At 34.6% G+C, this 20,111-nt stretch overlaps 1 protein-coding gene across 1 annotated transcript in view; it reads left to right on the top strand.

The window, feature by feature from the left end:
• Klhl4 (kelch like family member 4) overlaps positions 1-20,111 on the top strand; it is a 137,423-nt gene that overhangs the window by 62,696 nt on the left and 54,616 nt on the right. The window lies entirely within an intron of this gene.

Raw genomic sequence — 20,111 nt, forward strand, 5'->3', positions numbered from 1 at the left:
AAGAAGAATACTTTTTTTTTTGGTACCAGGAGTCAAACTCAGGACCTTGCAAGGCAGATGCGATGCCACTGAGCTAACTTCCTTCCATGTGCTCTAACAAGAAGATCATAAACAAGAATCCTTAAAGTGCTAAAAATATGTACAGATTTGAAAATCAGTAAATAAAACTTCTACTGTACATGGTTGGGAACAGTGTTATTAAAATGTATAAATGTATATCATCAAAGAGTCATTGATGAGCACACAATTCTAAATACATATCTCATATACATAGACTCCAAATATCCAAATGCTTAGGTGAATGGACATAGAAATGTCCAAAACAAAAAAAAATGCCTAAAAGAGTAACAGAATTTTCAAAAACAAATCACATAGTCTCCACACATTTTACTTTATGTATACTTGATTTCAGCTAGAAAAAAGTGCACTCACCAAAGTGTGCACTGACCCATGTTATCAGCCACAACAGGCATGCATCACTATTAGCTCAATCAAAGCCTTAGTATTCACTAAAATATCCTGCCATTGTACCCAAGGATGTTGATCTCCAATGTCACCAAAAGACATAAGAAAGATACAAAAAAAAAAAAAAAAAAAGGAAATATAGGCTCCAGGTTGAAGGGGATGCCTCACGTATATTGAAGACAGTTTGAGTGTCTTTGAATAGAATGCAATACACTGGACACACAAGTGCTGCAACACCCTCCACCAATATGCTCAAAACAAATCCATTCAACAGGAAATATTGGACAAAGTGCTACAGAATAACGAAAACTCTTACTGAATGGCAATATTTTGACAGGTTAACTATTGAAAGCAAAACCCCTCCCTCTGCTGGCCAAATGGAAGAAGAACATCGGAAAGCTACAGCTGTATTGTCATAGGACCATGTCAAACCACAAAAAGCAGCTGGATCAGAAGAAGGATGAGAATGACAGGGCATGATGAATGCCCAGCTATGTGCATCTCAGCTGGCAGAGAGTAGGCACCCGAGGCAGGTGGAGTAGAGTGGAAGGTGACCAAAGCCAGCAAGATGAGTGTGGTGAGTAAGGGGGAGGAAGGAGGGCCTATTCACAACCGATGGGATGTTGTGCCACTACTTGAGCACGCTGTCAGGCACCTCAATGCTGGCCCTGTGATGGGAGTGAGGATTATTAGTTCCCCAACAGCCATTTCTGCTATGGTGTGATTGGGGAAACCTCTCCAGCCCACTCCCCATAATGAGCATTGGCAGGAACAGTCCTACATACCACCAAGTGAACTGGACTGGGCAGGAAGCAGCCTACCTGGTCCTCCAGTTCACTCCTCCAGGGATAGAATTTTGGTGGATGAGAAGCAGCTTGGCTTCCCACCCAACTGGGCTCATGACAACAGCACCTTCAGGCCTGAACCACATGGGCCACCCACCTTGCCATCCCCCTTTTCTGGAGATCACCCTCATGCCCTGCAGTATGGCACCACAGAGGGAAGGGTGGGCATGTTTAGAGCTTGGCCTCAAAAGTCCCAGATCCACAGGTCTAGGCCCAGCTGCCCTCTGAATCTACCTACTCTGGCTCTGACTGAGACGGGTCTGCAAGCCCTGGTGGCAAGGTGGTGAGTGCAGACAGGCAGCAAGGGCATGGGGTACAGTATAACACATCACTGGCCAGCTAGCACAGTAGGCTGTGCTCTCGGTTTCTGCCACCTTCTAGACCTTCATGTAGCTCCACCACTGATGCTATAACATGCCTTGTAGTATAGCAGTGGCTCCATAGGCTGCCACATGGGTGGGGTTCAGAGGAGCCACCTTCTACCTTCTCCTGGGTGGGCTGTGGGTGCTTCCCCCTCTTCTCAGCCAGTACCTGGAGGGCCTAGATTTCAGCCCATCTCTCCTTGCACTGCTCAGGGACACCTAGTCCCCAGCCTAGTGTGGCACATAGAGGCCTTTGTTAGTCTTGACACTGTGATGAGACCCCAGCTGAGTGTCTGCGCGGGGCTGTACTGCTAATCATACCCCATCTTTGTGCCATATTGGCTTTTACCTCATGGATCTCTTCATTAACTCCTGGCTCCTTGCTTTGCTTATAAATTTCTGGCTCCACTCATTCCTCCTGCCTCCACTCATTTCCCCCTGGCTGCTCACCAAAAATGGTGTTATACAATGTGGGGGGCCAGAGGTTTCAGTCTCATCTCCTATTCAAAGAATTACACAGACCAATCAATGCACTTGACAGTTTAACATTTTTTAAAGGTATAAAGAAAGGTAACAGAAGACAGAAATGATCAAGAGGAAGAAGAAAAAATAGAAGAAAAGAAAAAGGAGAAGGAGAAGAAGAAAGAAGAAGGAGAAGAAGAAAGAAGAAGAAGGAGAAGGAGAAGGAGGAGGAGAAGAGGAGGAGGAGGAGGACCTCTGAAATAAAGATACACACAAGAAAGGCCACTTCAAGAAAAAGAGTGCAATTACCAGAAATAAATGGCTACTGTCTTTTTATGTACTCTTATCTTACTTTTTAAAGTTTTTTCATTAGTATGTATTTGCAGTCCATGTATTTTACAATCATCTTGGTAAGTGGGTGCATGTACATAATAAAATGTGTTCCTATTTTTAACCTCCTTCCCTCTTGCCTCCATCCCTCCTCCTCTAAATCCCCTTTTTCAATTTTCTTATTGATATTATTAAATTTACTTCAAGTTTATGGCATGTAATGTTTACATTCATTGAGGTTATTAGATCTTATATATGGCTTATCTTTATTTTACTTATTTCTCTATCCCTTGCACCTCACCCTTCTCTTGATCCCTTGGATCCCTTCCAATTCTCAAGAGATTATCTGCTTGTCTTCTATTTTTTTCGTGCTTATTTTCCTTGTTTGTACTTTGCCTTACTCAAATGAGAGATATCCTATGATATTCAAGCTTGTGTGTCTGGTTTATTTCACTCAACATTATATTTTTTAGGTCAGTCCATTTTCCTACAAATGTCTCAAATTTGTTCTTCTTTATACCTGAGTAGGATTCCTTTATATAGAGATACTACATTTTCTTTATCCAATCATCTATTGATGGATATGGCTTCTTCCAAGATTTAGCTATTACAAGTTGTGCTGCTATAAACATTGGCATGTATGTGTTGCTGTAGAATTATGGTTTAAGCTCTTGGGGAAGGTATTGAGAAGGGAAATGGCTGTTCAATGGAATTTCCAATTTTATTTCTTTGGGAAATCTTCATACTGACTTCCCTGGTGGTTGTACTAGATTACATTCCCACCAGCAATGTAGGAGGTTTCCTTTCACCACAGCCACACCAACATTTGTTACTGTTTGATTTTTTGATGATTGCCATTCTTTCTGGAGTAAGATGGAAAATTAGTGTTGTTTTAATTTGCATTTCTCTAATGGCCAGAGATGTTGAATTTGTTTTCATATATTTGTTCACCATTTTTATTTCTTCCTCTGTCAAGTGTCTGTTCATTTCTCTTGCTCATTTTTTCACTGGGTCTTTAACTTAGAAGTTCAATTTTGTTTGAGTTCTTTATGTATTCTAGATAATACTCTGAGTAGTAACTGGCATATATTTTCCCATTCTGTAGGTTGTCTCTTCACCCTACTAATCGATTTTTTGCTGTACAGAAACTTTTTAGTCTGATATAATCCTATTTGTTGATTCTTGCTGCTATTTCTTGTGCAATTTAGGTTCTCTTTAGAAAGATTTTTTCCTACACCTATGCCTTCAGGTGTTTTACCTATTTTATCTTCCAATAAGTTTGATGTTTTTGTTTTAATCTTTAGATCTTTGATCCATTTTAATTTGAATTTAGTACATATTGAGAGATATGGGTCCAATTTCAATTTTCTGCAAAGAGATATCCAGTTTTCCTAGCACCACATATTGAATAGGCTATCTTTTCTCCAGTGAATGTTTCTGGCTCCTTTGTCAAAGATCAAATAGCTGAATGTGTTGGAGAATATTTCTGTATCTTCTGTTCTGTTCCATTGATTCATGTATCTGTTTTTGTTCCAGTACCATGCCACTATTGTTTGGTAATATGTTTGAAGTCAGATATTGTGAGGACTCCTGCTTTGGTCTTATTGCCCAAATTTGCTTTTCTGATATCAAATCTAAGCTGTGATTTGACACTTCTCCATGATTGACAGGTCACACCTTATTGTCCATTCCAGTTCTCTGTGATTGACAAGTTATGTCCTATTGTTCAGCCTACTTTCCAACTCTCTGTGATTGACAGGCCATGCCCTATTTTCCAGCCACTTTGTCATGCCCTATTCTTCTGCCTCATACCTGAACCCACAATTCTTACCTTCTGCATATGTGTAGGTCTGCCTCCAGCTGGTACTGTAGCCAGATTTTTTTTCTATCATGGCTGTAGAAGTTTCTGAGTGCCTGAATGTCAGAGTGTTATGAAATGATGTCAGAGTGTTGTGAAATGAATTCTGAGTAACAAATTCCCTAGTTTGCCACCACTCTGGAATGTGATGCTCTTTGACTATCTTCTCAAAGCAAAGTCTTTCTCTTTTAGGGTTTTTGAGCCTGGGAAGGGTGAATCTTTACTGGTTCCTTGCTTAACACTAAGGCATCATTTCTATTTTCCTATTGGCTTCTTTTTAAATGCTATCTTTTCAGCAAACAATCTCTCCCCTTCTCCATCTTTTTTATTAATTTTATTGGTACATTTTAGGTATACAATATAATGACATTTGTCATTGGAAATTTGCATCTCTACATAATCTTTCTTAGTTCTTATTTTTTCCCCATTCCCCTGCTCTCCCTTCAACCCTTCCATTCCTCCCTATTTACAAAGATTTTGTTTCCATTTTTTCATTTTCTCATATTAGTTCCTTTCCCTTCTCTTCTTTTTGCTACTCCTCCCACTTCTTCTTCCCCTTTGCCCCTTTTCTTCTTATTTTGCATTATCTATTATATTCAGTGCAATCTCAATTGAAATCCCAGCAGCATACTTCACAAACCTTGAGAGAACAATCCAAAAATTCATTTGGAACAAGAAGAGACCTAGAATAACAAAAGCAATTCTAGTCAACAGAGACATGGCAGGGAGTATCACAACCCCCAACTTGAAACTATACTACAAAGCTACTGTGATAAAAACAGCATGGTACTGCCAAAGAAACAGACCAGAGGACCAGTGGAACAGATTAGAAGATGCAGAAACAACTCCAGACATAATCAGCCACCTCGTCATTGACAAAGGAGCCAAACACCTTCATTGGAGGAAAGATAGCCTCTTTAATAAATGGTGCTGAAAAAATTGGGTTTCAACTTGTCAAAGATTAAAACAAGACCTATATCTCTCACCATGCCCTAAACTAAAATCAAAATGGATTAAAGATCTAAATATTAAAACAGAAACGCTGCACTGGCTGGAAGAGAGTTTAGGTAGAACTCTTGAAGACACTGGTGTAGGAAAAGATTTTATGGAGAGAACCTCAGTTGCCTGTGAACTAGTACAAACAATCAACATGTGGGATCTTTTCTAATTAAAAAGCTTCTGCACAGCCAGAGAAACCACCAACAGTGTGAAGAGACAACCCACAATGTGGGAAAAAATTTTCACCTGCTGTTGCTCAGCCAAAGATTCTACTATCTAGAATCTGTAAAGAATTTAAAAAATCAGACCTTCCAAATTTAAAGACCCAATCCAAAAATGGGCATCTGAAATGAACAGACATTTCTCAGACAAAGAAGTAGAAATAGCAAATAAACATATGATAAAATGCTCTTCTCCATCTTTGCAGACTCCAACTTTACTGTGGCTTCCTTTCTGCCAAACTCAAACTTTTTAAACCTTTCCACTGGACTGTTTGGTCTTAATTCTCAACACAGGGCTGGCTAAAAGCCCTTAACAGTAACCATGCCACAGATGCAACATTAGACTGTCTAGAAATTTCCTCTGTCAGAGAAAATATACATAACCTTTAATCTCAGTCTTCTGCAAAGTTTCAAGATATAAGCAAGATGTAGACAAATTTACTGCAGAGCATAACACACATGATCAGGAGTCCCACTGCCAGTGGAGTCCTTGTTTCAAACTGAAACATTCTGAGACTGAACTTTTTCATCTGGATTTCTGTCACCATTCTAGTCTTCTGAGTTCTGACTAGAATCTACCATTAAGGTCAGCTTACAGCATTCTAGGGCTGCTTCTTCAACCAGCACCTCCAAACATTTCCAAACTCCTCCAGTGAAGCAGCTATAAAGACTTCTGAGCCACATGAGCAGGTAGTCACAGCAATGACCCAACTGCTCTAGCAACAAAATTTGCCTTAGTTATTTTCTTCATTGCTGAGACAAAATACCTAGAATTCACAACTTTAGGAAGGAGAGTATATTTTGGTTCACACTTTGTAGAGGTTTCAATCCATAGCCAGCTGGCTCCAAGGCAAAACAGCACTGCAGACAGACATAGCAGGTGAGAAACAGATCAAGGCATGACAGTAGGAAGAAGAGAGGTGCAATAAAGGAGTAGGGAGGGAGATATACTCTTCAAGGCCATGGCCCGAATAATCCACTTCCGTAGCCCAGGCTTCAACTCTGACACCATATTTAGCCATAAATTCATCTTTGGACTAATCTACTGATGAGTATGACTCCCTGGTGATCTAATGACCTCCCAAAAGCTGCACCTACAAGCACACAAGGCTTTGGGAAAACAGCTATATATAAATTTGTATATATATATATATGTACATATATACACAAATTTATATATACACATATATATAATATATTTATATATATAAATTTGTGTATATATATATATATAAGAAATTTGAGACATTTACACAATGAAATACCTTTAAAAGCATAAAAATCTTCATTGTGGAGAACCATGATGAGACTGGAAATCATTATGTTAAGTGAAATAAGCCTTACATAGAAATGTGAGTACTGCACGGTCACTCTTGTGTGGAATCTCAAAAGTTGATATCATAGAAATTGATAGTATAAAATGTGGCCAGAATATGGGGAAAATATAAGGGTTAGTGAAAGTATATTCAAAGTGTACTAAGCAATAGTTAGAAGAAATCAGTTCAACTGTTTGATTGCAAAAAAAATTGATTATGTACTGTATATGTGAGCTAGAAGAAAGGACTTTGAATGATCACAAAGAAATAATAAGTGCTTGTGGAGGTTTATATGCTTAGTGTGATTTTAACATAACCCAATGTAAAATACTGCATGGCACCTTGTATATATGTAGAGTTTTCATGTGAATTCAACAAAAAGAATAATTTATAAAAGATGCTATATCGAAATTTAAAGTTCAACAAAAATTTAAATTTCCCTCATAAAGGTAGCTACATTTGACAATTGTACAAACCTATTTTATTATAACTTGGATTCATTACTCCACTTCTTTTCCTACAATATGTCAATGTAAAAACCATAGAAATTATTATAAATATATGGCAATTTGTATGCAATAAATAAATTAATACATAACCATTTATTTCCATAACATAAACTGAAGGGCAAAGCTCTAAGGAAGTAGAATATTTGTATGTAATTCAAGTTAAGTTGATATCAGATTATAATATATTTTAATAATATGAGGATATTATATTCAATCCCTTGGTAACTACAAAGAAAATATCTATAAAATGCTCACAAGTGAAAATAAGAAGTGAATCAAAACATTGTGATATGTACTCAATTGAGCAATAAAGAAAACATACTTGAGTAAATGAGAGACAAAACATCTATAAGATATACGATAAACAATAACATCAAGGAAATAACAGTCTTTTTCCATAATAAAACTTTAAGTGTTAATTGAGCAATCTCTTCACCTAAAAAATTTGTTGGCTGACAGTACTTAGAAAACAATCCAACTATTTTTTTTCTAAAAGAAATTTCTTTAGATAAAGGATATACAAATCTTAAATGTGAAAGGATTGAAAAATGATACTCTTTCCAAGTAGTAACCAATTGAGAACATTGGTAGCTATATTTTAATCAAACAGAATAGATTTTAAGTGAAAAGGGTGGTAAGTATATACTGTTTAATAAATCACTTCATAAGATATAACAATTATGAAGAAATGTGAACCACAGAGCACAGCTTTTAAAAATATGAAACAAATAATTGATGCAATAAAGGAACAATATATGACTTTACACTAATATCAAGAGACTTCATAACACCAATACAAATAATCTGCTGGAAAATTAGACATTAGATAAAAAAGTAATCAAAGACCTTGAGAGTATTTTAGAATAAACTTATCAGACAAATACAAAGCAATACAATTTGGAAACTATGTAAATGTAATGAAGGGCATTATGAAAGTTCTACAGCTTACCTCATTGTGGAAGCTTGAGCAAATTTTTTCTTATGAAATTAGGAGTGTTCACTCCTAGTCACTTTATGTGATGGTTTTAACTCCTTGACCACATCTATGAACTTCTAGTTGACTATGCATTTTGGTTCCACTCAGCACAGGGTTGAAAAGGTGATGACCAGCTGACCTAACTGAATGTGCATGAGGTTAATGCCCCAAAAGAGGGAGTAAGACCCAAAGACTCAGCAGCTTCAGGAAGTGCTCACCCCAAGAAAAACCCACAGCTGTTTTCAACCACAAAAATATCATGTGGTTTAATCCAAGAGAGACTTGTTCATGGCAGGATAGATTTGGAAAAGAAATCCAGTGCAATACCCACCCTATTGCCAGAGAGAGTTTAATAAGGTGCAATTTTGAGAAATTGCTCATTTTGTGGGACTGAATCTCAGAACAACTATACTATAGCTTAACTCCCGGATTTTTAGTGTGACTCTACCGCAGCAAACGAGTGAGAGACAGTAATGGTCAAAAGACAAAGATAGGATGAGAGCTAGACATAGATCCCCTTTACAAAGCAGTGACAGTCTTGGCAGATGTAGCTTTCAGAGGTGGTTAGACCTGATGGTGTTTCTATTAAAACCAGCATTTAGCTTGAGCCCTAGCCCCACTGACTATATTCAGCTGAGACCAGTGGTCTGATTGCCTTCCCATTTATCAGTGTGAGGAAGAATGTACCTTGGCCTAGATGGTTACAATAGTCTGGGGCTTACAGATGAATAGACCTCTGGAGGGGGTGAGAGCACTCAGAGACTCACACACTATGAAGCTGGGTGGAGAGGACAATTAATTGCAGTTCCTGGAAGGAAACCACTCCTTTGGAAATACAGAGGAAATTTTTTGGACCCATTTTTTTCTCCAGTTTTTGTGGTGTTTGGAGTATTTTTCTTTTACTCTCTTTCTTTTAATTTTTCCACATTTTTTAACCTTTAGTTTGCTGGTTTTTGCTTTTATTCTCCTTTTTCTTATTTTTTCTTTTCTGTTATTTCTAATACTATTAATTTTCTTTTACTCTTTAGTAGGATTCTTTATTTCAGTTTCCTTACCTCTTTCTCATCTTCCATTGTTTGATTTTTAAAATTTTACTGTTATCATCCACCCATTCCCTCCCACTCTGTCTTTACTAGCATAAACATGAAGCTTTGTGACTCTTTATATAGTTAAATAATATGCTATTACTATTGAAAACTCTTCTATTGTTAAGGGAGGCAAAGTCATTCCATTTAGTAGATATTTACGGTAAGTCAATATTTGATTTGTATTAGTGTTTATACTATCACCATAGATCTCTTTTCTATGGATAATTGTGGTACATTATTGCTTATTATGGTTTGTCAAAATTCAGTTTACACTATTATTGTTGCTGATTTTATTGCTATAGCCAAGGTACAGAGTTATCTGTATCATTTGGTTTTTCTTTATGCCTTGGTGTCATTAACAATAGCAAAGTCACTTCTCAGAGAATTATGTACTGACCCAAATAAAATGCAACCTTCACTTACAGTCAAGATTGATATATCTTGCAAAAACTATCTTTTAAAATTGACAGCAAATTAATTTATTTCCCTGAAGAAGAGCACCTACAGAAATTCATGACCACCAAATAAGCACTCTAAAATATTCTCAAGGATATTGTAGAGACAATGGAGCAAAAGTTGTGAAAAAGTCTAGTAGAACGAATACATTAGGCAGAGTGACCGGTTAAGTAAAAAGTTTATAAAAAGTAATCAACAAGAGGAAATTTATGAAATGAGAGGAATAAGTAAATATCATTCAGTAATAACTCTCAAGAGTCACCCTAGTCAAAAGACAAATTGACAGAATTGCAAGCAAAACAAAATCCAAGGTCATGCTGTATGTAAGAAACATATTTGACACAAAAACAAATAAATAGACTAAAAATTAAAGGCTAGAAAACAATATTCCATGCAATGGGAACCCAAAAACAAGCATAAGTACCTATCTTTTTTTCAGACAAAATGGACTTCAAGCTAAAACTGATTGGGAGAGCCAAAGAAGGTCACTATATGTTTGTTAAGAAAACAATTCAACAGGAAGAAATAGCAATTATAAACATATATGTAACTAATAATGCTACATGCGACTTGATAAAACAAACACTAGTGAACATAAAAGATAGGATAAACATCAGTGCAATTATAATGGGGGACCTGAATACACCAGTGTCACAGATAGATCAACTAGGCCAAAAACTTTTTAAAAAATTAGACTTGTACCAAATCTTCAAACAAATGAACTTAATAGATATCTACAGAATGTTCCACTCAACAACAACAGAATACCCATTCTCCTCAGAAACTCATTGAACTTTCTCCAATGTAGACCACATGCTAGCAAATAAAGCATGCTTAAGTAAATGCAAAAAAATTAAAATTACCCTATTCATATTATTATATCATAGTGCCATAAAACTTGAAATAAACGCAAAATAAACCATAAAAATTATGTAAATGTGTGGGAATTGAACAATAGAATCATAATCAATGGTTCACAGAGGAAACCAATGAAGAAATTAGACAGTTCCTAGAGCTAAATGATATTGCCAGTACAATATTCTAGAGCATATGGGACACAATGAAAGCATTCCAAAGAGTAGAATTTATAGTTGTCAACATCCATATCATAAAAACAGAGCAAACCCTAAAAATTAACCTAAAGATGATCCTCAAGTTCCTAAAAAAAAAGGACAAAAATAAAAATAAAAAATAATAATTTCAAAAGAAACCACCAACAGAGCTAACAGACAGCCTACAATATGGGAAAAAATTTTTTAGCAGCTATACCTCAGACAGAGGACTACTATCAAGAATATATGAAGAACTGAAAAAAATCAGACCCCCCCCCAAATTCAAAGACCCAATTCAAAAATGGGCATCTGAAATGAACAGACATTTCTCAGACAAGGAAGTAAAAGCAGCAAACAAATATATAAGAAAATGTTCAACATCACTCCTTATTCGAGAGATGCAGATGAAAACAACAGAGATTCCACCTCACCCCAGAAAGAATGGCTGCTATCAAGAAATCAACAAATAACAAATGCTGGTGGGGTTGTGGGGAGAAAAGAACCATTCTCCATTGCTGGTGGGAGTGCAGACTGGTGCAACCACTGTGGAAGTCAGGATGGAGATACCTCAAAGAACTAGGACTAGAGGTCCCATTTGACCCAGCTATTCCCCTACTGGGTATCTTCCCAAAAGAATTAAAAGAATCATACCACAGTGATATATGTGCACCCATGTTCATAGCGACACAGTTTGTAATAGCTAAAGCTTGGAAGCAGCCCAAGTGCCCATCAACTGGAAACTGGATAAAGAAAATGTGTTTTTTTTAATAAAATGGAGTACTACTCAGCCATAAAGAACGAAAAACTACAGTCATTTATAGCTAAATGGATGCATATCGAGGCCATACTCTTAAGTGAAATAAATAGGACATACATGTGTAAATACTGAATAGTTTCACTAGTGTGAGAAGCTGATAGTGTAAACAAGAGTTAAAATGATTAATATGAATATTTGATAATTTGAAATAGGAAAAATGGTCCAAAGATGAAGGAGTGAAGGGAGGGGAAGGGGAAAGGAAAAGAGGGAAAGGAAAAACTATGAGAAAAGAAAAAAAATGGAAATGAAATCTATGTAAATAGGGAAGGGTGGAGGGGGTGAATGGTGCACAGGTAATGGGGAAAAAAATAAGAACCAAGATATATCGTGTACAGGTACAAGCACCCAATGACAAATGTAAACAAATTGTATACCTAAAATGTACCAATAAAATGTACCAATAAAATTAATTTTAAAAAGTAATAATAATAATTTCACATGGTTTCTTTTATGAGAAACTCAAAATACAAATAAAGAGCAAAATAACAGATAGATAATATGAAGCAGGGAGATCTTTTCAAATGGAAAGTGAGTCAAAAGATGGAGGGAGGGGAAGATAATGAAGGAAAAGTGGATTGAACAAAAATAAAATAAAGGGGATAGAGCTTTTGCAAAAGGGAAGGAAGGAGCAAGGAGAGAGGAGAGCAGGAGAGGATATGAAAAGAATTAAGATGTATTATGTACATGTATCAACTCCCCATAATAAATGTAATCATTGTGTACTGCAAACATACTAATAAAAATTACATAAAGATAATATATCTGATGGGACAAAAGTACTCTGTATGGCTTATTAATTAAAAGAAAAATAGTGTATAAAATGATATATTTAACTATAAAAGTGAAATCAGGAATAACCAAAGCATTCCTACTTCACTTTTTAAAAACATTTTCCTGGAAGTCCTTCTTAGAGTTATTAGGCTAATAAATAAATATTTAAAAGTCATCCAATTTGAAAAGAAATGAAAAACTATCTGTTTGTAAATAACATGACCTTATATGATTAAACTAAGGATTCCACAAGAAAACTCTTAATATAATGTATTAAACAATGTTGCAATATATAAAATCAACACAAAATAATAATTGGATGTTTGTATACTAAAATAAATAATCTATAAGGAATTTTTTCTTAACAAACTTTTAACGGTGGCATCAAAAACTACTTAGAAATGAATGTAGCCAGGAGACTGCCCATACATCACTTGATAAATGCAAATCAGAACGACTTTGAGATATCATTTTACTACTCTAAGGTGATTATATCAATAAAAAAGAAAAAAGAAGTATTTGTGAGAATGTGCAGAAATTGAGTCATTTTTCCTTGAGTGACTGGAATAAAAAATATGAACTCACGACGGAAAACAATATGACAAATTTTCAAATATAACAATAGAATTACTGTATGAACCAGTAATTCCACTTCTGGGTATATATTTAAAAGAATCAAAAGCAAGAGCTCAAAGAGATATTTGTAAAGCCATGTTCATAGCAGCATTATTCACATTACTTAAAAAGTGGAAACATTCCAAGTGTCTATCAGTAAAAGAATGGATAAATAACGTGATAGATATAATGAAATATTACTGAGTACTTGGAAGAGAACTTTGACATATGATATAATAGCAATGAACTGTGATGCCATTATACTATGTGAAGTAAGCCAATCACCAAAAGACAGCCCCTCCATGATTTAATTCACATGAAGTACTACTTAGAGTAGTCAAATTCATGGAGGCCGAAAGTAGAATTGTGTTTGCTAGGGGTTTTGGGAAGGGAAAATGGGAGTTGTTGTTTATTCATTATATACTTGCAGTTTTGCAAGGTGAAAATTTTTCTGGAGATTTGGTGCATAACATTGTGTACATACTTAACATATTGAACTTTACACTTAAAAAAGGTAAATGTTTTGTGTTACATGTGATTTTGGGGGATGGTTACATGTGTTTCACTGATTTTTAAAAAAGTGGCAGCAGAGATATAGGTGGACTCAGAGACACAATGATGAGATTTGAGAATCCCAGAACATTACTATCTTTGAATACCAAAGGGTACCATAAGCCTCTAAATAATGGAAATGACAAAGATGCAGATCCTTCTATAAGAAATGCAGCTTTGCCACCACATTCATTTTAGCCAAGTGAGACTCATTTCAGAATTTTGAGAACTGTAAGACAGTAAATTTAAGTTAACTTATGCCAACCAAACAAAAAATACTAATTATAGAAATACTACATGATCCTCCAGTTCAAGTCGCAGGTATATATCCAAAAGAATTCAAAGTAGAAATCTGGACATATATTTGTACATCAAAGTTTATGGCATTGTAGAAAGAATTTATGTGTTCATTGGCAGATTCATGGGTAAACAAAATGTGGTATATTCACACAGTGGACTATTTCTCAGCCATAAAAAACAATGAAATGTTGACATAGATCACACCATGCCTTAACTTTGAAAACGTTATGATGAATGAAATAAACCAATTACAAATTGGCAAAACATGTATGATTTCACTTACTTTGAATACCTATAGTGTTCAAATTTAGAGACAGAGAGTAGTATGGCAGTTGCCAGGTCCTAAGGGGAGTAATTGTTACATGAATACAGAGTTTTGGTTTTTAAGGTTGGAAAATGTTCTGATGATGGGTGATAATATTTTTTGCAAAACAGTGTGAATGTACTTAATGCTACCATTTTAAGTCACTACAATGGTAAATAAAATATATGTATATTTTACCACAAATTTTAAAATCAGAGAACAATGTACAATACAAATGCATTGTCAAATAATACTGTTAAAAAATCTGCACCAGAAAATTAAGTTGACCTTGTTTAAATGTTTATTTTGGAATTTGAACATGAGTGTTAACATTCTGAAGTTATTAAAGTAAAAAGTTCTTATTCTATCTAGGAACAAAAACAACAACTGCTATTTTAAGGTACCAGAGTAGTGGCTTCTAACAAGAGATTTCCATATCAATTTTATAGAATGTTGTACATAATATTCACTTAGTAATTTTCTTGAATAAAGACATGAATAAATCCATTTTAACATTGATATTAATATTCAATACAATTGGCATTATATTTCTTCAAGTCTGTTTTCTGAAGTATTAATTTATTGAGTATAGATACTATGTTTTACTATGTTGGTGACTTCTATAGAATGTATAAACTGCAGCACAAATTAATCAATTGAAATCATCAAGTGAGAAAGAACATATTTAATATATTTAAGGCAAAAAAGTAATTAATATGTATTTAGTAGGCAAACATAGCTTGAATAATTACAGAAAGCAAAATTGAATCAAGAAAGGTGATTCGATCAGTAATCCGACAGGAATTATCAGTGAATAGCACAAAGTATTTGTGGTGCAAAGTGTAAGTTGATGTCACATTTCAGTGACAATATGAAATGCTTTCACTTAACCTGGTTGAAATTTGGGAAGTACTGAATGGTTTTCAGAACATTAAAAGCATTAATGGAGCTGTATTTTACTATTAGTCAGGTAATTTCTTACATTATAGTTTAGAGAATAGAATGTCAGGCATGAGTATTAATTAAAAACTGTGAAAAGTAGTCAGAGTCTGAACCAGGCTGACAGACACTCATAGAAAAAAGAAGTTTACAAACTAAAGTAATATTTTTGATAGGTGTATAATTTTACATAATCTCATTTAACATTTAGAACAACCCTGCAAAGTGATTGCTATAATTATTAGTTTTACTGAACAAAGAATCAAAGTGATAAATTAATTCACTTAAGATCAGAGACCTAGTTTTTGCAGAGCTAACACATTAGCTTAGTGTTTTAAATAAAAACTTATGGTGCTTGCTTCAGCAGTACATATACTAAATAAAAACTCATGTTCTTTTCCTCATACCACAAATCACAAGCAACTCTTTAGGAAAAAAGCTATATGACTTGAAAAGAAATTTTGGAGCATAAGGGAGTACCACCTAATTTTTACCTTTGGAGAAACAAAGAATAAGCTAGTGTTTGACATACTGAGTTGAAAGTGATATAAATCTACACATAAATCTAGGTGTCAAACTGGCCATTTGAAATCTGAGTTGACACTTACCTGTAATCCCAGCATTCTGAGAGTCTGAGACTGAAGGCTCCCAACTTCAAGCTCAGTCTGGGCAAGTGGGTGACTTAGTGAGACATTGTTTCCAAAAAAATACTTGATTTCATATGCATTTGAATGATAGCTGATTATAACAGTGAATGAAATTCCAAGAGAAAAGAGCCAAATATACAACTTTGAATATCCTGGCATTTAAGAAAGTGAAGGATCCATGCATTCATATGTGAAAAAGAGAAAGAGAGATACTGAGGTGTGGGATGGAAATCAGAGAGGAGACAAACTCAGGTGGGAAGACATAGAAAACAACATTAAAACAAAAAAATTTGATTCCAGGAAGAGGAAGTCATACATATGAGTGCAAATACACAATCCATATCATCATAAACAGAAATTTTTCCTATTGAGTTTTAATGGACATTTCAGTATATGCACTTAGAAATGTTGATTTAAATCAGAAATTTTCAAATATTTTTATTAGCTATAATTTTAATGTGTGGGAATGGTATGTAAAAATTTATCCAGTAAGAACTTGAAATATATCTCCAAGTGTGCAAAAGTATTCCTAACAATGATCTTTAGCATCTTAAATTTCTTATGAGTCCATTCTTAATAGGAGCAGTTCTTTGGAGGACATGATGTGGCTGTTATATTGTAGTACACTTGGGTGTTAACTGACAATATTTATTTTATGTTTTCCTTAGTATTTATTCTAAGTAACACTATGATAGGAAAGGAGTAATTGTAAATTGGGTAATCAGAGTTTTCTTTGTTTTTGTTTTTTTTTCAATTTTCAAATTTCATTCACAAGTTAATTTTTTTTTCTTTTTTCTTTCTTTCTTTTTTTTTTTTTTGATACTGGGGATCGAACTCTGATCCTTGCGCTTGCGCAGCAGAAAAGCATCTTTTTTCTTTTTTTTTTTTTGGTACCGGGGATCAAACTAGGGACCTTGCGCTTGCAAGGCAGGCGCCAGAACCACTGAGCTAAATCCCAAGCCCCACAAGTTGATTTTAATGTCACCCTAACTTTAGATTCTACTTGAGATAGTTTTTATTTAAATTAATGATAACTATGTACCTAAGCACAATCCATTATAAATACCTTGTACACTCGATACCTGAATTTTAATATTAAATACAATTTATTTGTTGAATATGTATGTATGTATGTATGTGTATGCATATATTCTCTTACTATATCTGATATATCTCCCTAGAACTAATACTACCAAGTGCAATGAACATACCTAGTGCCTCAATCTTGGTTTCTAATATAGTTCTCAAGTGTAGGGAACAAAATTTCCTTGGAGAAATGGCTGCTCTACACAAGATGAATTTAGGAGCACTTTGTAGTGTCAGTAAGGAAATGATTATAATAATCCCCAAAAAGTTGAATATGTTAAAGAGACAAAGTAGCCAATCATAAAAGTTCCTAACTACTAAATGTAGAATAATTTAAGCAACAGAAAGATTGTGTTCTTGGTCTATAAACCAAAATATAAAGTAAAACTCTATGAGCTGATATTGATATAAATAAATGATATGTACATATGTATGATCTTCATAATTCTGTTATTCCCTCAGAAAACAATATTAATATAAAAATGCTAATTCAAGACAAAAATTTTTGAAGTTTATGGAAATAATGATATTGGTAGCTAGGAGTATTTTAGCATAAGCTTTCATATTTGTACATAGAACTTTCATGTATATTGTTTCATTTAAGACTGTTAAGAGTTCTATGGAATAAGCATTATTGTTGGTAGTATTAATATTATTTTCCTCCCTAATTTGGAGCTAAAAGTTGATGCTTCGTAAGTGCTATGGCTTGTATCTGAAATGTTCTCCAAAGGCTTATGTGGTGACAGCTTGGTCCCCAGTGTGGATTTTGGGAAGTGATTGGGTCCTGGAGGCTCTTAGTTCATCAATGGAATAATCCATTGATGAGTTCATAATTTGATGGGCTACTGGCAGGAGATGGAAAATTAGCAGGTAAGACCTAGTTGAAGGGAGAGCTTTCTTGTGTAAGTGCACTTGAGCACCATAGCTTCTTCTTGCCCTTTCCTGGATTTTTTTCTCTACTTTTTGGTTGCCATGTGGTGAAGATCTTTCCTCTACCATGCCCTTCCACTGTGATTTTCTCTCTCACCACAGGCTCAAAGCAATGGTGCCAGCTGGTCATGGGCTGTAACCATGAGCCAAAATAAGCTTTCGCCCTGTAATTTGATTTTCTCATTTTGTCATAAAAACAAAAAGCTGACTATCACAGAAATACAAAATGACTTGTCCAAGGTCACTCAACAAGTAAGTAGCAAAGTCTGAACCTAAATTTAAGGATTTTGACTTCATATCATAAGTTCTTTTCATTCTATTTTGCTACTACCATTGTCCCATAATATGGTTAACACATAATAAAGCAAAGGGATGGATATGTTCTAATGCAGAGGATTCCATTACAATATCTGAAATAACATTATAATAACTAAAATGGGGCGACAGAACTGAGATTTATTAATGGTGGGTGATTATAAGGTCAAGATAGGTATAAATGGACTAGGTTTCTTGGTACTACTGTGGTGGTTTGCTTGGGATTTTTGTTATATTTTCCTGAGATAACATCAAAGACTAGATTATAATTTTGTTTATTTTTATATCTTTAGATTAATATATTTTTTGGAGTTTGAATGTTATATTTTTATATATTTATATCTTGAGTACTATTTTCTTATTTCTTGAATTAGCAGAAGACAGAGTTGTTTCTGCACTTTGAAACCTAGTGGATTTCTGTGTGGTTCATATTTATAGGATTTTAATATTATAAAATCATAATTTTGATTAAAAAATGTGCAAGTACCTAATACATTCACTATGTCCAGAAGAAACCATCTCACACTAGCTGTTATTTGAAGGTGTTTTTTTCCTTAACCAAGTTAGGCTGAAGAAAAATCAAAGAATAAAATTTTCTCTGGTCAGAACTTGCCAAACCTATTACTTCTTTAGAAACTGTCCTGCTTTACTGTAATTTTCATGATGGTAATCAAGATAAATAGATACTGAATGTTTAATTGATATTATTAATGTGAATTGAATTATTAATAGAACAGAGGAAATATTAAAATGAAGTGAATTGAATGCAACCTGAAATTTCACCCATTAATGGTGTTAAAAGATTAATCTTTTCTAGAAGAAATAAATAATAGTGTATCTGAAGTGAAACAGTAGACAATTGTTAAGCTCTTTGTACTATGTGTTAAAAAAGCAAATTTACTAATGTTTATGTAAGGAATGAAAAAGTTTTAGAAATAGCCTACTTTCTGGACTGAAGCTCATTTGGAATGTCCCTGCTTCTAACATAGTTAGCTGTATTTATAACCAGAAAAACAGGAAATGACATACAAAATTACCTAACTGGTGCAGTTCAGCATTTGACTTATTTGGGCATAATTTAGTAGCCTTCAGCCTGGCATTGCCTATGCAACCAGCTGGTATGATTGGCTGAAACTGAGTTGCTTGTTTATAGGAGTATGCTCACTGGGTAGGATACAACCCCTGTTTCCTGAAAATAAAACCTAACTATAGGTAAAAATCCCAGCACCAATGAGGCAACCCTTGCTTTACCTGCCATTATAGGGTGGCCAGCAAGCAAGAGAATAGTGAAGTATACTCTTCTATATGACACTAGCTATCATCGTGGTAATAACCAGTTATTAATTACAGCTGAAGTTAATTTTCTGGTTACATCTTATTTTCAGGGAAATATAGAATTTGCACCACAAAGTAGTGCATGATTCACTATGTATGGAGGGAGGCCACTTTAGTTCAACCTATGATCCAACTATGGAGACAGTTTTAGCTCAATCTGAATTTAATGCTTGGTACTTGATTATCAGTACCATATTGTTAATGAACTTTCCAAAGATTCTTTAAGGGTTAAGAAGTTTCAGAGAGGAATCATTTATTTGAGTTAACAGAGAAAGTGATGTCACCTTGAACCATTTATTCCCAAAAGTGCCTAGGCCAAGTTAGGGATATGGGAACTTAAATTTAATCCTACCTTGTGGTTGGAAAATTGATGACTGAAAGCAAAAAAAGATAACAAGTCGCATATATATATATATATATATATATATATATATATATATATATATATATCCATGCAAATATCAAATTTTTAAACTTCCACAGATTATAACCCTGTCTGTGTTTGTGTGGGCATTTAAATTCTATCATATATGATACTGAAAATACAAGTAGGCAACTTTC

Source organism: Heterocephalus glaber, unplaced genomic scaffold (genome assembly GCF_053883595.1).
Source record: "Heterocephalus glaber isolate CG9 unplaced genomic scaffold, H.glaber_assembly_v1.0 deba00001613, whole genome shotgun sequence".
Classification (NCBI taxonomy): Eukaryota; Metazoa; Chordata; class Mammalia; order Rodentia; family Bathyergidae; genus Heterocephalus; species Heterocephalus glaber.